At 41.5% G+C, this 24,887-nt stretch overlaps 1 protein-coding gene across 3 annotated transcripts in view; it reads left to right on the forward strand.

Moving 5' to 3' along the window:
* The window catches only part of PGCKA1 (PDCD10 and GCKIII kinases associated 1), an 83,678-nt gene that overhangs the window by 49,972 nt on the left and 8,819 nt on the right, over positions 1-24,887 (forward strand). For all 3 annotated transcript variants that reach the window (XM_087434176.1, XM_087434175.1, XM_087434177.1), the window contains exon 2: positions 16,174-16,223. The gene's annotated coding sequence lies outside the window, so the exon portion shown is untranslated. The remainder of the gene's footprint in view (positions 1-16,173; positions 16,224-24,887) is intronic.

Genomic DNA, 24,887 nt, shown 5'->3' on the forward strand with positions numbered 1-24,887 from the left:
TTGAAACTCTTATGTATTTTTTCCTTTGTATTTTCTACCCGACCACATGATCGTGTATTATTGATGCTATAAGTATCTTATATCTTAAGGCTACGTCGGACTCCTGGTGGCTCTATTATACCTTCTGTACTTGAAACACGTAGTATGTGCTGAAACTGTCTGTGGCTTGTCGCTTAATCCTTGGTTTCCCTGAAATCCAGAATAAAGAATAGGGTTTATAAAAGCATATAAAACAAAAGGACAAGTGAGGTATTAGAATCTCTGACTTCCTTGAGATTTGGTCTGGTTAATAACTATCACAAGTGGGCTGACCTTTTTATTCTTGGAAGAAAATACTGTATTCTGGAGGGGGACAAGTGGAATCAGTTCAGCCTCTTTCCCTGCTCTTTTGGAAGGCAGGAGGAAGCTGGCCTCTTCATAGGTGTTTTGTCTGTGGCCCCCCCAGTTAACCTTGAGTTGATTTGAAAGGAGGGAAGAATGTGATGTACTACATGCAACAGCTACTATTAGGTGTGTGCCCAGGTGGTGTGCTAGACACATTCCATGGACTAAATCCTTTAGTTCGTTTAATACAACAAGCCTAGATGGGTATCATTATCCCTATTCCATATATTTAAAAAATAATGTAAGCCTTTTTATATTTGTATTGTTTTCTTTGTTTTTTTAAATATCTGCTTCAAGGAAAAAAAAAAAAAAAAAGGAGATAAAGGATCTAAAGAGGGCTAGAATCCCAAAAGTAATGATAAATGTTCTCAGGCAGCATATTTTTGAAAGATCGAAAACTCTTTAAAAGATTTTACCTTTTATCCCAACAAGATACTCCCAAAACGACTGTTGCCTGTGTATATTTCACAGGAGGTAAATGAGTCTTCCTGACTTCTAGCCCATGAATCTGACATAAAATATTGACTGTTGGAAGATATCCTTTGGGTCTGTGCTAAAACTCTGGTTACAAATTTACCTTCCCTTTTTTTTTTTTTTTGATATTTCCTCTGAAGAGATGAAAATAGTGATCCGTGGGAGCCAGGTAACCATCTTTCATATACTCGAGAAGTCGGATTGTGACTGGGCTTGTTCTCAAACTCACTCTTCAATCAGTCTCATTTGAAAATTGCTTCTCTGTTGGAAAGGAAGCAGCTCGCCTGACTGACCCATATGTGTCAAGAAAAGGAATGTTTTACAGTGACTCAGCCATCATCTTAATGAGAAACAGTTATTCTGCACCTGCTGTATTTGAGGCATTATTCTAGGAGGTTTGCAGGCATTATCTCTAATCCTTATAACAATCCTAGGAATAGTATTGTCCCCATTCTACAGGTGAGGAACCTAAATACAGTAGTCTCCCCTTATCAGTGATTTCACTTTCCACGGTTTCAGTTACCTGTGTTCAACCACAGTCCAAAAATATTAAATGGAAAATTCCAGAAATAAACAATCCATAAGTTTTAAATTGTGTGCCATTCTGAGTAATGTGATGAAATCTCTTGCAGCTCCACTCTGTCCTGCCCAGGATGTGAAGCGTCCGTTTGTCCAGCGTATCCACACTGTATCCACTACCCACCCGTTAGTCACTGAGTAACCAACCGTTTGGGTTATCAGCCTGACTGTCTCAGTATTGCAGTGCTTGTGTTCAAGTAATCCTTATTTTACTTACTGATGGCCCCAAAGTGCAAGAGTAGTGATGCTGGCAATTCGACTATGCCAAAGAGAAGTTATTAATCTCTTACTGTGCCTAATTTATAAATTAAACTTTATCATAGGTATGTATGTATAGGAAAAAACATAGTATACATAGAGTTCATTACCATACACGGTTTCAGGCATCCATTGGGGTCTTAGAATGTACCTGTATCCCCTGCGGATAAGGAGGGACTCCTGTACCGCCTCCAAGTCACATGACTATGCTGAGCTCATCTTCTCCCTCACCTCTTCTTCCTCTACTGGGAGCTTAAGGCCAGACAGCAGGGGAAGTTGGGCCTTAGGGTCACTGTTAATTGGAGGTTAGTGATGTGTGGCCAGAGGAAAATTGTCTGAGAAATGCATTTGCCCTTCAGTCTCAGAACCCTGAACCCTTGTGCGGGAGCCAGCCAGGACTGGCTGTGGAATTTTGGAATTTCAGAAGTTTTGTGAGATGATAATAAAAATTAAATTATATTAAAGTAAAATTAAATTATATTGAAAACAAAATTAATAAAACTCATCACCTTCTAATTATTTTACTATGTTCTTGAGGGTATTTACATCTATTGAATCTGTGTGATAGAAATACGGTACATCTCTTTCCAACTTTGTATTCAGTGACATAGCATTACTAGCTTGAAATCAGTCATGACGGGAGGATTCACACTGGAAATTGGCAAATGCTATGAATCGGGGCTCGATTTAATGTTTTTTTGCATGACTACACTTAAGAATATGATGAAGAACGTGTTAACATGAATTAAACGTAAACATTTGCTGAGTCTGTAGCTGTTACATGAGACTAACATAAAAAAAAACTCCTAAAGAAATTTTTCTTCCAGTATTCAAAAACTATTATCTGATTCAGCAAAAAATTTGCTCATGTCACTAGCAAACAAGTGAAATTCCAACATGTGTTCATTGTTTCACTTTTGTCTAACTTGTTAAAACTTAAACAAAAATATCAAGTACATTCATGTAGGAACTGTACTTATTTATCAGTTACAATCATAGGTTGACTATAGATAGAAGAGTCCAGCAAAACTCAGTTAAAGCATTCTGTGAAAATCAGTTGTCTATACGGAATTTATAATAAAAAGAAAGTATTGTTTATTTGATATTATTTATGAACTGTGTGCTACACACCCTTTATTTGTAATAAACATTTTTTTCCTGTGGAACTGGTTGTTAAACATTTGCCAGCACACCACTGCCTGTGAGGCATAACTGATCTGCAAACTTTGCACCTGCCAGAACCACAGAGCAAAATTCATGCCTTTCCCCACAACACTGGCACCATTTTGAACAGAGGGAAATAGGAACACAGCTTTTTATCCCGTTGTTAAACAAGAGAAGCTAAAAAGCATGCCAACTTCTTCTGGTGTTGAGTTTTCTGCATTAATCCACCAGCAAGAGGGAATACTATCAAGAAGGCTTCAAACTACCCAAAAGTGGGTTACAGATAAATGTCTCCTGAAATGTCACGCGTTTTGTTGCTGTGTAAACATGTACCTTTTTTTGCTAGTAAAGACTATAGGATCCATTTCCAGCTATCTCTGGCTTAAGCGGTAGGCTTTTTTCCCCCAAAGACAGTACGTTAATACACTTTACATGTTAGTATATCAAGCTAAGAAAACATTAAGAATTGAAAAATTGGGAATTTAAGCCGGTCTCATGTTTACTGAGTTGAGTGAATTAGAAATAGGTTAAGAGCTTATCAATTTCTGGTTTTATTTTACTTCTACTCTGTCCCACTATCTAGAAATATTCTTGTGATCAGTGGATTGTCACACACATTTTTTTTATGCTCAGTTGCTTAAATCTACTTTAATTGGTTTTGGACTGTTTCCACAAACTGTGTTTCCGCATTACATTCCACACTGCAGAAGGTGGGGCTGTTCTGTTGATTTTAGTTTATAAATAAGCAAACTCTCTGTGACCAAACTTTTTGACTTTCTTTGAGCAAAATTTAATATGCAAAATTTTTGAGCACTGTCCTCCTTCCCATCTTACTCTTATGGCCATCGAATATTTGTTAATGATGAAAATGAATGAATGAATGAGTGAATGAAAGAAAGAAAAAAAGAAAAAGAACAACAATTAGGGACCCTTCCAGTATTTTCTGGAAAAGTGCTTATGTAGTATTAGGAATGCTTGAGTGAAAGGGATAAAAATAATAACTGGGCAAGTTATATTTGATTCAGGTTTGAACAGTCATCTAATGGAGACAAATCGTGTCTGCAAAGTTCTTGGTTCCCTTAGGAAAGTAGATGGATTGCCAAGTAATGGTGGGAAATACTTACAGTGCACATTTCCCTGGTGATTATTAGGAAGAATTTCTTTCGGGTTTTGATATCAAGAATACGTCAGGTTGTTTATTTTCTTGGGATGTCTATTTTACCTAATTCATCAGAAATGATGCTGAAAGGAAACCTTGACAGAGTTTTGGGTCTCTTGGGATTTTGTTGTTGCTTGGAGGGAAGCAATGTTGTCTTTTTCATAAAAGTGGCATTTAAGGAAGCAAGATGAGATAGGTAGTCCATACAGAAGTAGCTACCTTATTTTTATGTTTGAAAATCATGCTCCAGGAAACATATAATTTAAATCCAAGGTCATTGGCTGCAGTCTGATCAGAATAGATAGATAATACTTTTCCTAGAGGACAGACACACAACATTGATGTTATGGCATCATGAACTCTGGGAATTTAACTCACAAGAACCCATGTCCAGGAAGGTCCTGGGGTATCCATTCTGGTGTGGCCACAGTTGGGGCCTTGACTAGAGTCAGGTGTCTTCTTAACCTTGAAGCCATTCTTTGAACACTACTTCCTTTAATCAGACCATAGTGTCCTGAATCTAATAGTATGAGGTCAGATTTTTAGGACTAGTCAGTTAACAAATATTTACTGAGCACCCATCCTGTGCTTGGCGCTGGGCTGAATACCAAGTAGCCTTCTTATGGAATTTACGTTCCAGCATAGAACAGCCAGAAATGGGTGAAAATTCTTTCCTTTAGTCAACTAAAATCAGTTGAATGGGAGAGAGGAAAGGGGCACCATCGTCGCCACTTTATGGGTGAGAAAATTGTTGTCCTCTGCGTGAGTTACTTGGCTGAGTCCACAGTTACAAGTGACAGAGCTAAGACTGGAGCCACGTATCCTGGGACTTTGGGTTCTAGAAGTAGAGTGTGGTAGCATCAGGGTCAATCACAGCTCAAATCTTGGCTCCACCACTTGCTGGCTACAGAATATAAGGCAAGTTTCTTAATCTCTTTAACCTTTGCTTCTTCCCCTATTAAATGGGCTTAGAAATAGTACCTCCCTCCTAAGGTTGTTGTGAGGGTTAAATGAGATAACACACATAAACTGTTTGACTCATAGTAAGCATTCAATAAATATTTATTAGTATTCCATTATGAGTAATAGGAACTAAATCAGATTCTGTGGTTACAAAACTGAATAAGACACAGCACCAGCCAGGGAGACAGACATCTATGTAACTGACCACATGGCCATGGGATAGGCTCTGAGTAAGCAGTTGGCACAGTGCTTTGATGGTTGGGACCATCCAAATGGCTGGGACCATTTGGAGTTGGGGACCAGGGGTCCAAAAGGCTCCACAGAGCAGATCACAATGGGACCTTGACCTGGGAGGTAGTATTTCACTCACCTTGAAAGGGTGAGCCCAGCTAAGGAGATGCAATTGTATTAGTTATCTATTGCTGTGTAACAAATTACCTCTAAATTTAGCAGCTTAAAATGACAGACATTTGTTATCTCGCAGTTTCTGTTGGTGAGGAACCCGGCACAGCTTAATAGGGTGCTTCTGGCTCAAGGTCTCTCATGAGTCCAGTTATCGGCCAGGGCTGCAGTCATCTCCAGACTGGACTGGAGCTGGAGAATCTGCTTCTAAGCTCGCTCAGGTACCTGCTGGAAGGCCTGCGAAGATCCACTTCCAAGTTCGCTCACATGGTTGCTGGCGTGCCTGGGTTCCTCCTCATGTACTTTGTTTATCCTGTAGAGCTGGACTCATCACTTTTTCTGTAGAAGCCTGGAGAGTAAATATTTTAGGCTTTGCAGGTCACACAGCATCTGTTGCAACTACTCTACTCTTCTGTGTAGCGTGAAAGCAGCCACAGACAACACATACATGAATGGGCAAAGCCGTGTTCCAATAAAACTTTATTTACAAAAAACGTGGCCTGATCCCGCCTCTAGATCTCTACAAGGACAGCAGCATGGTTTAGCAAAATAATACTGGCAGTCGCTTAGCTCCTCAGGGCTTCAGTTCCCGATCTCTAATCCATGTGGCTTAGATTAATATTTTCTTAGGTCCTTCCCACCCCACAAATGCTGTGATTTTAAATTTAATCTTTATTCACAGCAGTTTAATAGCCATTTATTCGTTCTCTCTGTCTCTCTGTTAAAACTAATACCTTAACCAGGGTGTCAAAACACTTTATAAATCTCACGTAGAATGGGAGAAATTTAGCCAAGGGCAACTTAATCAACACACACACTTGTGCCTCAGACCCAGAGCCCCATGTTTCAGTTTTGAGAATCTGTTGAGTGTCACTACACTGCCTGCCTGGGCCTGGTGAAGAGTATTGTGGCTGTAACTTCCCTGAGCTCCCGTTCATAAATGAACTGACAGCATGACAGCTGCAGTGATGTGGCCCCTGGGTTCTGCCTCACTCCGTCCTCTCCTGTCCCCCCCGTCCCCCTCACCTGCCCTTGGTAAATGAACATGTGCGAGTTTGTACATCTGAGACAAATCTCTTATGCTGTGTATGTGAGAAAATTGAGACAGAATAGGACTTTATTAAATAGACAAGATAATATCCAAAGGGCATTAGGGCTCCTACAAATTTCCGGGATGACCATCAGCCATTGCTTCTGGGCTGCTGATGCTAAGAGAGACACAGCTTGCTGCCTCCGCTCCGGAAGAGCTTGTGCTGCAAAGAGAGAAAAAAGATTAACTTAATAGGAGTTAAAAACTCTGCTCTATGGTGCAGGGTCTTTAACTGTTTGGGAAAGGAGGATTTCTGCCCTGGACAGGTCATTGCTGGGCGAGTTCTCCTTGCTCTTTACCTGGAGTTCTGAATTTGAATAGCAGTGATGCCTGTGGATCCAGCATTTCCTAGTTTGTGATGGAGAAACAGCCTCCTGGCTGGTCTCTAACTCCTGGACGCCACAGATCTTCTGTACTTCCTCAGAAGAAGATGAAAAAATGGAAAGGCAAAGAAAATCAAAATCGTCTCACACATTACAATTATGTAATGTCTATAGTCAGCAGTGTGGACTCTGAACTTGGAGGCTGCGAGGGTGACTTTACCAAAAATGGAAGGTTCCAAAAATGTTAAGCGATAGAGAGGAACGGTTAATTCACTGGCAGAGGGTCACCCTTGGAATAATTTGTGGCCATTTAAAACAGTCATGGACCTTATTGTGTTGTCATGGAAAAGGCTACAGATATAATGTTAAGTGGAAAAAAGCAGGTTGTCAAGTTGTTCATGTATTGTGTAAAATTGGTATGCAGATGGACATAAACTAAAACAGATCCTGGGAAAAAATTTAACACCTAACACAAGGTTAGGTTGCTATGTTGATGGCTGAACTTTTTCCACTCTTTTCCCAAACTTTGTGTGCTTATATGTATATGTGCATGTGTGTGTATGATTGTATCTATTTTTATATATGTAATTATATATAAATCTGTATACATACAAATATCCTTTTTTAATGAGAAAAGTTCTTATTTTAAGCATTTTGAAAAGATTGGAGATAATTTGTGAGCAGAGCAGATGCAAAAGAAAAAAGTTTTTGTCGTTAAAAAAAGTACTTAGAATTTGGACATTCAAGGACTAAACTTTAAAATCCGTCAATAGATGAGTGAATTTTACACTCAAACTGCAGATAATTGTGCTTTACTAAGTAACTAGGTTCTTTCTGTTTTCTGTAGAGATCTTAGATATAAATCACGGTTTTGTTTTCCTTGGTTTAAATGACATTCCACTTTGATCATTGCTTCACACAATGAAAAGATATTTCCTCGTGCGAAGTAGTGGTTAACTTCTCATAACCTCGACAACAAAGGGGTCCCTGTGCGAGGACACAGGAATTCCTCTTGGAATACGGGGAAGGCCCCCAGCTGAATCGTATCCAAGGAAGATGTTGCAAAGCTTGCAAAGCTTGCTCCGAGAAAGGAGCCCAGCTGGAGATCTGTTCTTTCTATTCAGATGTTGGCCCTGCTTGGGGGTGGGGGTGGGGGAAACCCGTAAAAGAAAACCCAAAAACAAGCCTGAATGCATTTACAAGTTGCAAGGAAAAGTTAATGCTGGCAGCCAGTGTTGGTGCCAACTCGGGCTTATCATATTTAGAACTTAACTCCACTTGGAAAGAAACTTTTTCTTCTCGTGAAAGTTAAAGAAGGTAACAGAGATGGAGTGTCCACTCTGTGGAAGAAACTCTGAGTAAAAACCTGTCTGTGGATAAGTTACAGGCTGGCTCAATTCACCTGGACTGCCTCTCCTCTTGGCCACAGGAGTCCAGCATGTTGCCACCAGTTGTTATTATGAACCGTGAAGCTCATCAAGTCAGGCCCTTAGCGAGGCATTCATGGCCCCGCCCCACCTAAGCCCAGCCCACCCTTGTGAGTTTCTCTCCTACCATGCTGTCTTTTCCACCGCCCACTACCCTTCCCCTCCAGCCACCTGCCTCACATCATTCAACTCGTCCTAGACCGTGGGGGGCTTTATAGAATGACATACAGTACCTGCAAGTGGGTCTGGCATGTCCTGGGCCTTCAGTAAATGTCTGTGCCCTTTCCCCTTCTGCCCTTTGCCCTTCTTTGAACAGAAATTTCCCTTCCTGTGATAGGTACTTAATTCCTCGTCAATGATAGATCCTTTAACAAAACCCAGAAAACAGGGTAGTGAGGAGCAGAAATGAGAGGTAAGGAGAGCCAGCCCTCTTCTCCACTGAGAGAAGACTTCTCTCACCAGCCTACTTCTTGAATGTTGGAGATTCAGAACAATTTTTGTGCTCCTGCCACCTGCTTATCTTGACCCGTACATTATCTATACACCTCATGTCTAAAAAAACGAAGGCCCAGAGAGGTTGAGAGATTTGCTCGAGGCCACACAGCTAATAAGTAGTGGAGGTAGAATTCAAACTCAGGAGTTTCTGAGTTCTCCAGAACAATCCCCTCTTTCCACTCTGCAAAAGTACTTTCCCAAAGAGAGACTTCAGGTCACCAGGGATTTGCCCCCAATATCTGTGGGTGGTCAGACAGTGTCAGGAAATGTAAGAAATACCCCTTCCTAGCTACAGGGGTGGCTCCAACTGAAAACTAAACTTCTAACAGAGTAAAAATTCCATTCCACATACAGATAATTTAGCTGGTTAAATATCAAGCTCTGCCAGGCTCTATTTACTAAGAGACCTGTGGAATGTGATCCCTTCAGGGGGTTAATATCCTTGAAAACGCTGTAAAAATCTCCATTTAAGAACCTCCAAACCAGGACCATCCAATAGAACTTTCTGCGATGAGGAAAATATTCTGTCTACACTGTCCAATATGGTAGCCACTAGCCACTGGTGGCTTTTGAGCACTTGAAATGTGGCTGATTGGTATAACCAAGGAGCTGAACTTTTAACGTGTTTAATTTTAAGTAATTTAAATAGCCACATGTGGCTAGTAGTTACCATATTGGACTGCACAGCTCTAGAATATTCTGAAAGGTTGACTGCTGGTCCCCACATTTTCATAATGCTTTGCCTATAAGCTCCATTATATCACTGGATCATAATCATTTGCTTATGTTTTGCCCACCTCTTTACATTGTAAGCTTTCTTTCTTATTATCCTGCTATGATCATCTACTAGCACAAGGCCTGGCCCATGGCACTGGGTGTTCAATAATTAATGTAGGTTAAATAAATGGATGTGAGTCAGCTTTTTCAGAAGCATCATTGTTATTGCTGGTATCATCTAGTTTACCCTTTTTCATGACTTTGCTCTTTTCCCTAGGTTGTTCCCAAATCTTCAAATGAGGCCCAGACTGCTTCCTTGTGAGCACATTTTTCTTTCCTCAAAGGAAATCACTTTTTTAGCTGATTATTTTGCTTATTTGCCTCTGTTTCTCTAAATGAGTGTTTCTATTACCATTTGATTTTTTTTCAGTTTTAGACAATATCTTCCACCATGGAAGCAGGTGATTCAGCTCCCACCCCCTGCCCCACCACACATAGGAATATTCCCACTCCGCACTGAACCCTCTCTGGTTTTAGTTAGATGAATATCTGCTATTTGTTATAGCTATGTCAATGCTGTTCACAGCTAAGCCAGGTAGAGAATTGTAATTATATTTCCTTTCCTGCAAGCTTTTTCTCTGGAGGTAACAAATGGCTCATTTTTTCATTTGTTCAGTGTTCTGCATACTTACCGCTGATTCAACCCCAAATTCTTTCCTTCTTGTATAAATCTTTCCCTTTAGGACACTTCAGTTATTCTATCAATTCCATCTCTTGTAAGAAAACTGCCCTCAGCCTTCTTCCCTTCTCCACTCTGCGTGAGCTGGCCTCTCGGCTGTGCACACTGCTGGCATTCTGGGATCTCCCGTCACCATCGTCCTGGGGGATACCTTTGTCTCTCTCGTGCTTAATGCCCTATTTCCTTGTGTCCCTTGCCTTCCCCTCTTGGTTTACTCCCTCATTTGTTTATTACATCTTCTAATAGCCTCCTTCCCAGGAGGGGAAGGTGTATGCATGGTAAATTTTTTGAGACCTTTCATATTTGAAAATGTCTGTATCCTACCCTCTCACTTAAGTGGTAATTTGGCCAATTAAGTGAGAAATTGGCCAAGTTTAGAATGATTTATGTGTGTGTTTAGAAGTCTAAAACCATTCTGATCCCCAGCTCTTTGTACATGATCTGTTTTTCTCTTTCTAGAAGAGATCTGTGAGATCTTTGCTTTTTCCTCGGTTCTGAAATATCACAATGGTGTGTCTTGAGGTTGAGTCTGTTTTTATCTATTGTGTTGGGCACTTGGTAAGTGCTTTCATCTAGAAATTCATGTCTTTCAGTTATGTGAAATTTTCTCAAATTGTTTTCTTAATGAATTCATCCCCTCCGTTTATTTGTTTTTTGGAGTTTTTTGGGTTTTCTTTGGAACTCCTTTTATTTGGATATTGGACCTCCTAGACTAGTCTTCTAATTTTTTTTACCTTTCTATTCAATTTCCTACATCTTTATCTCTTTTGCTACTTTATATGAGATTTCCCCATCCTTTTCTTCTAGACTCTCTATTGAAATACTCATTTTTCCTGTCTTTGTTTTAATTTCCAAGAGCTTTTTTTGTTGTTGTTTTCTGATTTTTTTTTTTAATAGCCTCTGTTCTTTTTGGATGCAGGTGACATGATGAGGATATTATTGTCAATTGTTTTGTTTTTGTTTTTGTCTTCTTCTCCCTACTCTTTGTGTCAAGTGCTTGTTGATTGGTTGGTTGGTTGGTTGGTTGGTTGGTTTCAATGTCTGTCTTTCATGGTAGAGACTTTCCTCAGATGTCTGGAGGACAGCTCAGGGTGGCTGCCAGCATTCCCAGAGGCAGGGAGGGGAGCAGCCGAGGGCCTCAGCATTCCTTGTGCACACGTTCACTTAATTTCCCAGTTTTGGGTTTGGAACCCCTGCCCGTTGCAGTGTATTCTCTATTGTGTTCCTGGCCCAAAAATCCTATTTTATCCTTTTCAGGCACTAAACTTACATTCTTCAGTTGAGATGGAGAGTGGAAACCACCTCAAGGCCAGGAGTACAGAAGGGGATTTAGGAACCTAACCACCTCTTAAACACCTTCCAGATCATCCTGATTTTAGCCCTCCCCTCGTCATTCCTACTTTCCTAAAGCCTTTCAGGATTCTGCATTCTAAATTGCGCTAGTTCTTGGCTTTCCACGCTGCTGACTTACTAGGAAGGTCAGTTACTTCACATCCGTGGGCTTTCTGTTTTTATCTCCTCTGTTGCTCTCTGTGACTTTGTGCCCCACCCCCCACCCGTTAATGGAAAGTGCCACCTTTCTCTTATTGTCTCCCCATTGATCACTTAGTAGGCTAAATGCGGAGTTCAGGATTTCTCAAATACTGCACATGGTTCTCCTTCCAACTGCCCTGTTTATGGAACTACCTGTCAGCCTCTAAGAATTAGAATAATTTTAATAATTCCTTCTTTTGTCACATGAATCCCTTCTTTCATGGAGGTCTGGCTTTTTTTTTTCCTTAAAATTCAGTACATATTTGCAGAAGTCCTACTTTGTATTTCTTTTTGAAGAAACAAAGATAATGAAATGCAATATTTGGATTCGAGGAACTTCCAGTGTAGTGGCGTGGAGAAAAACATAGAAAACTGACTAACAGATGATGATGATGATGAATGATGATGACGTCAATGAGAATGAATGAAAAATCACAGCTGACGTTGTTGAGATTGTAGTTTGTATCAACCACTGTGCTCTGTGCTCTACTGTGTTCTTTCACTTAATCCTAAATCCTCTCTGAAAAAGGCACTATTATAATTTTCGTTTTAACATAAGGAAACAGTGAGGCAACATAACTTTCCTAAGACGCTATGTATAATAAATATATAAACCAAAGTGCTAAGAGAAACCAGGGATGGTAGAAATTAATGCTTATCTCAAAAATCAAGGAAAGCTTGAAAAAATAGTTTTCCGGATTTGCTGTTTCTTCTGAATTCCCTTCAATACCACGATACATCAGGCTCTTTTTATCTCGTCACTTAATTCAAAGGATCAGCTCTTAGCAAGTCTCTCTGTACCTAACCTCCTAATTTTCCCTGCTTACTACTAGCAGATGAGGCTTTCTAATATATTGCTACCATCCTGTCATTTGTGCTCAAGAACCTACTCGCTTTGCCAATCGTGTCATGTTTGGTCTTCTGGGCTTACTTTCGAGGGCCTCAGGAACCTGGTGGCATTATGCCATATCTTTCCCCAAAATCCACAGCATGGTTCTCTCCATTGTCTTCTGCACAAGTCATATTCTTTCCTATCCTTTTGCTTTTACTAAAAGTGTCCTCTCTGCCTGACTAATTTATGCCTATCTCTCATGTTCCCATTTTTCCATGAAGTTTTCCTGGCATCTCCACCGCACTGGGATTGCTTCTTCTCCCAAACTCCCATGATGCTTAGCACCCACTGGCTGTGCCAGTCATTGAGTCCTCACCATGTACAACCCAACGTAATTTTAATGCTATCTTGCCCAACAAACAAATTAGTCATGTACCTAAGGCATCAGCAGAGCAGGTGTGCCAAAAATATTTCCTTTTGAAGAAATTTATTTTAAAAAGTCATCCTGGGAAAAAAAATAGAATTTTTTTCAAGTGTCTTATGTTATGCTTATTGTTTTTACTTTGATACATGATCTTTATAGTGCTTAGAGCTCGTAAAATTCTTACTCCATCTCTGCATATTGTTAGTTTTCTTCTTAGAAGTTACTTGGGTAAATGAGCCGTGTATTACATTTGTTTATATAATTGTGCCCAAGGTAGACACTCGTTTAACATAGGATATTTTTAATAAAATGTGTGCATAATATGTTCCTGAGATAATAAACTATAATGTAGGATTAAAATACCATATTTCATTGAATATTTGATGTCATCAATTGTAACATGTACCATTATCTTATGCCCCACAAAAATAGAAAACAATGCTGCCAATTTACCGTGATGTGCCAATGATTGTAAGATGCATTCCAGTTTCAGAGATGTTAAAAGGTAAATGAGGGGCCAGCCTGGTGGCGCGAGCGGTTAAGTGTGCGCGCTCCGCTGCGGCAGCCCCGGGTTCACCTGTTTCGATCCTGGGCGCGCACCGACGCACCGCTTGTTAAGCCATGCTGTGGCGGCGTCCCATATAAAGTAGAGGAAGATGGGCACAGATGTTAACCCAGGGCCAGTCTTCCACAGCAAAAAAGAGGAGGATTGGCATTGGATGTTAGCTCAGGGCTGGTCCTCCTCACAAAAAAAAAAAAAAAAGGTAAATAAATACATGTGCATCTTAGATTTCATAAAATATGTACATTGTTGTTTTATAATATTATACATTAGTATTAGGCATCTTAAAATTGTCAGTGATATTTTTAAGTCAAATTTTTAAAAGACATGCAATGTACCACCTAAATGCAGGTCACTGTGAAGAGATACAACATGTAGGTAAACAATGACAAAGCCATGACCCCTCCCTACTAAGAGTTTACGGTCTAATGGAGGGAACATTATATAAGTGAATTACTGGGACTCAGGCAGAAAATGATCAGAGCCATCCAAGAGATGAAAGATTCTATAGAAATTAAAAGAGTAATTACCTTTAGTTGGGATTTTAAAAAATCTTTATGGAGGAAGTGGTGTGTGAAATGAGTTTTGAAGGATCAGTAGGATTTTGCAAAATGTCACTGAGCATGGAGGCATGCCAGCTGGGGGAAAGAATATGTACAGAGCCATAGAAACAGGAAAATATAGGCATGTTTAGAAAATAGTGAAAAACCCAATGGCTGGAGGAGTTTCAGAGAGAATCTAGGAAGGCCATTGGTGCCATATTGTGGAAGGCCTTGAATGCTTAGCTGAGGATATTAAAGACTTGGTAGGCCATGCAGAACCACTTAAGGCTTCTTAACAGGGCAGTGGCTTGTTGAGAGCTATTTTTTGCATGACTGGCTCCATCTCATCCTTTGGATCCTGGTTTAAATGCTGCCTCTTCAAAGGTCCATCCTTCAGTCTAAGTAGGTTCTCTCCTGTATCTCCAAATTGCCACAACAAGTTGGTTTCCTACAAAGTACTTATCACTGGTTGTAATATCTCTCTGCCAATCACATGACAAGTTCCAAGTTCTTTAAACACCAAGCAATCCAGAATATTCACTCTTCTGCACAGCAGGCTGTCACTCTGTATGGCACACAACATGGCGTCCCATCCACTGCAGTTTCTTGGTGCCTGGCACACAGTAGGTATTCAGTTATTTGTTGACTAAATAATACGCCATCCTTTCCTGACCCCTCTTTGTCATGTTCCCTCTGCCCAAAAGGCCCTCTTACCACACCTCACTATCATTATGTTTCCATCTGCCACAGTTCCTCTCATCTTTCAATGAATGCCTGGTTCAGGTGCTGTCAGCCCAGCTACAGATCTCCTAGTCTTGAACCTCCTCAGGTTTTGTTTGTGTTCCTCTAGTGGCATTATCTGTACCCTGCATAATATTTTAGTGATTTATGAACTCTTCTTGTCTCCTTGCCTTCCCCAACTAGATGGTTAGCTCCCTGTGGGCATGAACTTTACCATACTCATGTCTTCCTTACCAAATATTTGAGTTGAATTATGAATACTGTGGTAAAAATTAAGAATAATAGAATCAAGTGACATTTGGGTGATGTATTAGATTTTAAAGAATTATTTAACAATGTGAGGGCCGGCCCCGTGGCTTAGCGGTTAAGTGCACGCTCCGCTACTGGCGGCCCGGGTTCGGATCCCGGGCGCGCACCGACGCACTGCTTCTCCGGCCATGCTGAGGCCACGTCCCACATACAGCAACTAGAAGGATGTGCAACTGTGACATACAACTATCTACTGGGGCTTTGGGGGGAAAATAAATAAATTTAAAAAAATTAAAAAAAAAAAAAACAATGTGAAATAATACTGAGTGAAAAGACATTGCTGACAAGAATATGAAATTGAATCACCAAAAGAATGAAACCATTCAGATATTATGTGATAAATTTGAGGCAGAATTCATTATCTCAAGATGTCGTTTACTTGGAAGTGGGCTAAGAGCATTTCTTGAAAAAATTGTGTTTGTTTATAGTGAATCATTCAAATAATCACAGAGAAGTTGGTAAAAATCTGGACATTTGCTTTACTTCCTCAAATTCTGTACATCATTATTCTCATTATAAGCAAAGCTATTTTCTAAATTATGTATGTTATTGAAATATTATATGTGTATTCATTGAAACTTGGGTTGTTGATATGTCTCCAAGAAGCAAATTCCTTGAATTTTTTTTCTGCTTAGTTGAAACTTTACCCATCAGAGAAGAGGTGTACTGTCATGTAATGTTTATCAACAATAATAAATAACAACAATAGCTTTTGGTTATGGAATAATTCCACCATGCCCAGTGTGTGATAAACAGCTTACATGTTGTGCAATTTAACTCTCACTACAACCTTATTTTATAGATGAAAACACTGAAATTTGGGTAAATTGCTAACTGATTGCTGAGTGTCAGGAGCTGGGCTGCAAACCCAGGCCTGGCAAATTTCAAAGCCCTTGTTGGCCTGGGCTAGCTGTTCCAGGCCGGCAACTCCATTCCCCGTCGTCACTGCCTACCACCCCTCGGGAAATGCTTTCTGCTGTCACTTTCGAGATGCAACTTGGCTGTGAAAAGGAGGCAACTTGCAGATCTCAATTTGCAACTTTTTTGTTGTTGCAGGAGGAGAAGTTAAACTTCTAGAGAAACCTAATGGACAATCTCCACAGCAGGTAAGCTATTTTCTTTTTTATGATTTAGGAAAAAGGTCTATTCTTTCCATTTTCCATTAAATTTTCTATTACTCAGTCTTTCACTACAGTTTTTATTACCTAAAACATTAAAGTCAGTAGACAGAGCAATCCCCAAAGTCTATTTCTTTCTGGCTCATTCGGGTTTGAGTAGAATTCTGTTATTTCCTTTTTACTTTTGTTTGTTTGGGGGATGCAGTTCTAAAACATGTGAGATGAGACACGACCCAACAAAGTCTTCATGCTGAACGATTTACAAGATGAGAGCTGAGATGAAGCAGAGCACTGCCTCTTTTGAGCTTAGCTAGAAATGTGTGCATCAGATGACTCCAATTTTTCGCCACTCCGCACATGTCCACAGATGACAGCAAAAGCACTGCTGGGGTTAATTGTGGGGTTACAAATAAATTTTAGTGAGTAGATGAGTTCACAAATATGGACTCCACAAATAATGAGGATCCAGGTACCTATAAAGCGTGTAGATTAACACCTGATACATAGGAAGGTCCGTGTAAGTTGGATATTTTTATCATCATCTTCATCATCATATGTTATTAACTGTCCTGAGGGCATTGGACACCTTTGAAAACTTTTAGCCAGGGGAGTGGTATGATTCAGATTTGTGTCCTAAAAAGATCATGTGATTTCCGTGTGGCAAATGTATTAGATGACACGAGTGGATGCAGGTCACAGGAGGATATTGCAGTAATTAATTCAAGTAAGAAAGAGGTGATAATGGTTTAGGACAGGGCAATGGCTGTGCACATGGAAAGGAAAGGGCAGGTCTAAGAGAGACAGTGTAAGAGGTAGCATTCCTGCCTTCGCATTGTGTTCCCCCCACGGTGTGCTCTGGAACTCCACCAGGAGCATTATCTGTTCGCCTTCGCCCACAAGCCTTTCTTAATCTTCCCAAGATTGCTCAGGCACTCCTCACCTTATATAACATATTGTATGACATATTTCAATCTCATACTAATAACACTATATTAGTCATCTACTTATATATCTGTTTCCCTTGCTAGATGGTATAACTCTTTCCAGATCCCTGGAATAGAGTTCAGTCCTTGGCACATAACAGTGAACTGTTTGTCGCATGAATGGGTGGTGAGCCCTATACAGACAGCAGAGATCTTCAACCTGTTTGTGTCCTAGTAACTAGCAGAGTGTCTTGCCTCCAGTAGGTGCTCAGAGAACCTTATTCGGTCTTTTCAAGTGCAAAAACTATTTTTACTATACTTCGAAGAGACACTGGGTCCCAATTCTGCACACATAGAGTCATCTACAAGTATGGGACAACCTGTTTTTTCTTGTCCTCTGACCAGTTCATGCTTCCAGCCCTGAGTCCAGAAGCACATTTATAAAATAAAGTGGTTGGGTGGGATGTTCTCTAAGATTCTTCATGGTTTGGGGACTCTAGAATACTGGGAATTACCCAGAACTAGTTTAGTCCAAGCATTTAGCCCTGAGCTGTGCTTGCTTCTCAAGCTATCATTATTTGTAGCCTTACAAGACTGTATTATATAAACTTCTTTCTACATCATGTCCTCTAAAACTTCCTCATCATTTCCAGAACTTAACTTTTTCTAAATGCTTCGGGTTCTTCTAGACTTCTCCCACATCCCAGATAAGGCTACTTAACCAAAATTAGAGACATACCCTGTGTTGGAGACACGCCCTGATTCCCATGGGGTTCTTGGGAAGATTTGATCAGAACAATACCCGTTTCTACTCACAGTGTCTAAAAGTGACTGGCACCCAATGGTTAAAGAATATGCTCACAGACGATGACCATGAACATGAGAGCAGTCAACATTTATTAAGAACCTACTGCTTGCCAGATAAACTTTGCCAGGCCCATCGTATGTTTAAATCGTGTGATCCTCGTAGGAACATTTAGGTGTTACTGTCTAATGGTTGGCAAAACTGAGAAGTTAAGTGGCTTACTCAAGACTCAAGACCCAACTTATAACAGGCCAATCCAGATTTTGACTCCAGGGCCTACTCCCTTAATTAGAACACTATGCTGTCTTCTACGTACTGGATTTTTAAGTTCTTCTTCCTCTTGTTCTAGACCCCCTATATGATTTTATACATGTTCTTTGACCAGTCCTCTGGCTAATGTGGCCATCAAAATGAAAGTGATTACACACTAATGCCAAGAGTGTCTCTGATGTTTTTAAGCAGATACCCTACCTAAGTTTGGTGATGCTGAGCTTCCTATGTAACTTGAACCAAAGTCAGGAAGATCAGCCCAACAAACTGAGTTGAGATGAGTTTTGTCAGACGATACTGTTACCGTGATGGCCAAGAGTATGATAGAAGGGGGTCCACTGAATCCCACAAGAAGATGTAGCACTGCATATGTTAAGTGAAAACACATCATCTTCATTTCAGATTTAAAAAATCTTCTCAGATATTCTATTATTGAGGATTCTCCAAAGTGCACTTATTCATATTCTCAGAAATTAAAAGCTGTCCGGAAGGTCACGGCCTGCCCCCTGTCTTTGGCTGGGTCTGCATCTTGGTGCTGCAGTGATGATCCCCGAACACTAGGCTTGGTTTGGTTTTCAATGATGTGGTCTATTAGTTCATCAGCAAACAAGATTCTACCCAAGTAGCAGAATTTGGGGAAAACATCTAATTCTGTATCACTGAAGAAAATCTGTCATTTTAAATGAGATTGTGTATGTGATTCGTTGAGCTCTATATGCAGTCTCAGCCACTTTCTCTTCAAAGCTGTCTGATAACTTGCATGACTTCATCAACCCGTACTTTAGAAGCACACTGATCGGCACACGGTGATGTCTGGATTACCAGCTCTAAGAGTTTTACATATTTGTCTTAAGCTATTGAATTGGAACCTCATTGAAGCCTTTAGGGGCGTATTAAAAATCAGCTTCCTGCACTATATTGATAACGGAGAGTGAATTGATACGGCCTGGCACCTATACTAATAATAGGGAACACCTTATGTACTTTAGCAGACATAAAGAACATCTAAACTTCTATATTAACCACCATCACTTTCCACCCATTAATGATATTGAGTATTTTCATGAGATTACTGAAAATAGTATGAAGGTCCTTATGTCCCCTATACTTTATCCAGTGGCAGTTTTACAATGTCTATATATAGTAAGAGTTTAAGAGCTTGGAAGGGAGACCTAAGATAGGAGACTTGTCTGGAAGTTACGTTGCACAGCAAACACACTGATTTGGAGTGGGAAAGGGAAGAGAACTTGATGGAGATGATGGAGGGACTAAAGTCCCTTTCCCAACCACCACTGACACCCACCCCCGACCATGACCTTGCCTATGTCAGGCATGCAGCAAGCAGCAATGTACCTTAGATAATACCAATTTTTACAGAATCCAATACTGTTGTATATTATTTAGTAACTTAGCTAGAAAGCCTTTGGCCAGGATATTATTTGTGTTAGGCAAGGTCCAGTCAGAAATGGGAACCCCTCCTTTCAAACAGAGGGAAGTTATAATCAGTGGATTATGCAGGTTTTGGAAGAGCTGGGAACTAAACAAGATGGCGAGGCAGGACAAATGGTCAAGGCTGGGAGACATGACCACCCTCGGGTGAGACGCAGAACCGGATGCTGGGGCTAGAAGGTGAGGCGCCGCGGTTCTTGCTGGCACGTGGAGGGCGGGCTGTTGAGCATCTAGAGCTATGGAGGAGATTTGGCCACGGCCGGGATGGACAGGATACTGTCCAAATCAGGGAGAGAGAAAGGGAGAAATACCATGGCTTCTCCCCACTCCCCTCTAGTCTTCCACCAGCACCTTCCATTGGTGGGACCTAGCCGGATCCAGAGGGCAAGAGTTCTTCAGCCCCTCAGTTATGGTGCCCTGAGAAACTGAGCGAGCAAGGGGAGGGCGGGATGGATCTAAGAGCAGACAGGCAGTGGACCAGCCAGTGTCTTAGGTTTGTTCCAACTATTCCCCAATTAGTAAACATTTAGGTTGTTCAAATTGATCCCATGTTACTAGACACTGGGTTATTTTAACTTTTCCCTGCCACAACCCCCATAGAGAAGGATAAAAGACTGAACTTAAATTAGAAAGTGTTTAAAAAACAAATTTTGGAAAACTGTACCAGTTGGAGCTAAGATTGGGAATAGTGACTACAGGTATTAGTTTCTGACCAAAATTATTTTTAACCAACATAAAATTGTTCCCGCCAATGAGATTTGGGCCATATCATTTGCCACCAAAAGGGGCCAGCAGTAATGGCAGCTACCTCACTATTTGCCAGGAACTCCCCAAGTTCTTAGGATGTTAGTCCTCCCCCTTCAATTAAAGCTCACCGAGACCAACGAGCAGCATAGCAAAGCAAAGAGGCCTGGGCTGCCCTGACTTCCTTGCAGCAGTAAGGCAGTGGTTCTCAGTGTGTGGCCCCCAGACAGCAGCATCAGCACCACCTGGGAGCTTGTTAGAAATGCAAGTTATGGGGCCCCACTCCGACCCAGGTGGGTTCCTTATGGACCGTGTGCCCTCTGCATCCACCAGGATCCCCACCCCTACCACATGCACACCCTGGTCTTTATTCAGTAATGAAATGCATCTCATCTGCTTCAGACAGTAGCCTCCTCCCAGGAATTTACAGTCCAGAGAATAGGGACATAGCTTCTCAAAGTTTTTTCCTAAAATAGCTCCCACCAAGGGCACACGCGGATCTGAGGGGACCAGCGAGGTGCCTAGAGGGCTGACCACAAGCTACTAACAGGACTTGAAAATTTCTGTATGCCTTCTGTTTAATTCTAATAATTCATGCAAATTTTGCCTTTTCAAATACACAATATGCTGAATTTATTTTAAATAAAGACAATGGGCTTCTTCCCCCTAAAACTTTCAAATTTGGCCAGATTTATTTTGTGGCTTGTCTTTACCTCCTGGCTCATGGCCACATACCCTCATCCAGAAGATGGGGCCCCAAGACCAGCTCACACCATGGGCAGCCCACAAGGCCGGGGGTGGGGGGCTCTTGGACCACAAGGGAGGAACTGGACCCTTCTGCACCCCACGTGCTCCTTCCTCCCCCATCCTCTTCCACGAAACTATTGTCCAGACATTCAGCTGGGAGAGAGCAACCCAGACTCTCCCATTTGGGGGTTTGATGAGCAGTCATTGTGTCAAAAGAGGCCCCTATAGAATGACGGGAGTCTTTTGACCCCACCATGACCTGGCCAGACTACGGAATAAATCCCATGCCCAGCCTGAGCTGGAGGAGGCCCTGCCATCTGGTGGTGCCATGGCCGCCAGAACTTAAAGGTGACAGTAATTGTCTGAAATATTTACCACATCACCTACTCCCTAACTTGGCCACGTGGCAAAGCACCTACATTATTTGTGCACTAGTTCTCGTGTGTCTGAGGCCTTTCCCATAGAGAGTCTCTCACTTGAAATTAAATTAAATAACCACTATATACTGCCATCTGGTGGTTAATAGACAAAACCACAGCTATGAAATTCTGTCCAAGTCCAAATCAAGAGGATCCAGTTCCTTTTGCAAAAGCTACTGGATCACAAGCTGCTGCTTATTGTGTAATTCAGTGGACTCAAAACACAACAGAACCTAGGGACCGGCCCGGTGGCACAAGCGATTGGGTGTGCACGCTCCGCTGCTGAGGCCCGGGGTTCGCCGGTTTGGACCCTGGGCATGCACCGACGCACCGCTTGTCGAGCCATGCTGTGGCGGAGTCCCGTATAAAGTAGAGGAAGATGGGCATGGATGTTAGCCCAGGGCCAGTCTTCCTCAGCAAAAAGAGGAGGATTGGCACGGATGTTAGCTCAGGGCCGATCTTTCTCACAGAAAAAAAAAAAAACAACCTAACAAGACATTATATTAATTTAATAGGAAATATTATATATAGCATTATGTAATATGTAATAATTATATATATTATATACTCAGGAAATATTAATAATAATGAAAACAATAACAACAGCATTAATAGCTACACTGTAGCACTTTCTAACTTTTATATCCATTTACTTATCTATAAAATACTGGTTCCCACCTTAAAGGATTGTTATAAAGTTGAAGTAAATGAATACAGGAAAGTTCCCAAAACGGCACTTAATGCATAGTAAACGCTCAAATGTTAACTACTTCTATTTAGTAATAAGTACTGGCAGTATGCCAGACATTATAGTAAATGCCTTAGATACTTTTATCTCGTTTAATTTTCAAAACAGTCCTGACAAGCAGGGAACTGTTGTCATTCCCATTTTGCAGATTAGACAACTAAAGGCCACAGAAGGTAAGAAATTTGCCTAGAGGTCAAAAAGCTAATTAGTGGTGGAGGTAGAATTGAAACCCACAACTCTGACCCTAAATTGCTCGTTTAACCACTGTGCTGAACTGCTGGTGTGATGTGATGTGATGAATCTTCTCAAATGTTTATATCAAGTCCATCCCGCTCCACCCACATACCCCACGCCCCACCAGACACACACACACACACACACACACACACACACACACACACGACTGCAAGCACTCTCAGGGCGTGCCCAGGATGCCAGTGTACCTGCGGAACCTAGCACAGTGCCTGGGCACACCAGGGGTTCAGTGGAGACTTGTGGAATCACTAAAGACACAGCATAACGACTGTGACCATTCATGAAACATCTGTCTTAAGGACAGCAAGCTAATTACTACATTAGAAAAGGGAAAAAAAATGGTATCAGATCTTGAATAGAGGAAAGGGCCATATGAAATGTTTTTAAGATCCGTCAACATGATCGCAATATACTAGTATAAGGACCACAGCAAGAAAAAATAGAATGACATTATCACTATGGTCAAAAAAAAGTCTTGTTTCCACATTCAATGCAGATATCAAGGATCCTGTGACCCCAGCAGCTGTAAAGTCATGGGACCAGGACCTCGCTTGTTCCTCTGAGTTCATGCAGTGGAAGCGCCATATGGCAGTGTAGACACCCTCCTCAGGTGAACACACTGGCAAGGCCAGCCTTGGGAAAGGCCAGGGAGGCAGCATTTAAATGGTACCATTCAAGTGGCCCAGGGCAGCCTTTCATTGAGAGATACCAATTGTAACTCTGACATTTCTCCCTAGAGACTGATTCCTTTGGCTCCTGAAAACTTAATTTTTACATGCTTTCCTATTAAAATGCAGATATGCCAGGAGGCCAGGGGTCACCAGCCAGTGCTCAGGGACCCACTGAGAGCCCTCCAGCCTACTGGCCTATACCTCCCCCCAGCCCATTCCAGTGGAGAAGGGGGTCCAGCAGACGCACCTCCTGCACCCTCACAGGGTCCCCCATCTGAGTCCTCATCCCTCCCAGGGACGTTACTGTTACACACACTCTCCCTGTCTCGAGGCTCAGGGCGTCGGTCAGCAGTCCCTCCTGGCAAAGAGGCCGAGGAGACCTCTCCCAAAGAGCTGCAGGCGTGAGGGAATGAGACGGAGAACTTGGGGCCTGAAGGGAGGAAACGGGAAGAGAGCTTTTATTTTTTAATTGTTTTATTGATGCCGCATTATGGGTTTATAACACTGTGTGAATTTCAGGTGTACATTATTATATTTAAGCTTCTGTACAGACTGCGTTATGTTCACTTCCAAAAGTCTAGTGTTTTGCATTCCATCAAGAGCATGGGTGGAGGTGAGTGTGGACTTAGGACCCCAACACACCTCAGCGGTATCGCAATGCGGAAGTTTACAAACCGTTGAGCGGGGTTCCTTGCCGGCAAAAGGGTCATATTGGTGCCTGCCCTGCGGTGTAGGCCTCAGGATTCAATGAGATAACAGTGTGTAAACCAAGTCGAATAGATCCCCTTCTTTCCTGATTCACCATTTAGATTGTTAGATTTGGAAGAGAGCTTTGATGTCGTGGACTCATTTTGCAGATAAAGCAACTGAGGAATGAAAGGTTAAGCAGCTTTCCCACGTCTGTGCAATTGGTGACGGAGCCATTGTGGATGCAGACTTCTTAGACCCGGCAGAGACTGCCTGGTTGGGTTCACCTAGACACCTCATTACACTATTAGTTTGGGGCGCGAAACTCCCCCTGATAATTAGGACTGTCATTTTGACAGTTGTTTTTTCCCAAAATATTCCACAAAACACAAGTTCTGTTGATTGTTAATAAGTCTTTTATGGGAAGAAATAAAAGTTCTGTGGTCAAATAATTTTGGGAAATACTGGTTAAGCAAAGTGAAACAGTTCGTCTTCATGACCATGAATGTGTTCATCTTTACTCTCTGCTGTTCCCAAACCTGTATGACCAGGGAACTGTTTTAGGAGGGGGCACCTGCAAACACATCTCTGCAGAGAACCATCCCATCAAACCCAGTTCTAGATGATGCCAACACATACGTCGTAGCACATGGACTATTGGGAATGCATAAAATGGACTTGTTGATGGTGCTGATAATAAAGGTCTTCATGTAGTCTTTCAGCTTCTGCAAAATCACTGAAGCTCAGCTTCTTTAGGAGGAAATGAAACACACCAGAAAAATTTGTCCCAGAGAGTTTTCAAAGCCTGCACAGAAAGGAGGAAATGGTTCTGCTGCGGAAATTGATTGGGTAGTCAAGAATTTATCTTCTTGTCCTTTTTCAAGCGTAGATGGGGTACTGTCTGTGAAGTTGGGCAGGCAGGCCCTAGTTTCTT

Source organism: Ceratotherium simum, chromosome 8 (assembly GCF_057802395.1).
Source record: "Ceratotherium simum simum isolate JZ-2026a chromosome 8, ASM5780239v1, whole genome shotgun sequence".
Lineage (NCBI taxonomy): Eukaryota > Metazoa > Chordata > Mammalia > Perissodactyla > Rhinocerotidae > Ceratotherium > Ceratotherium simum.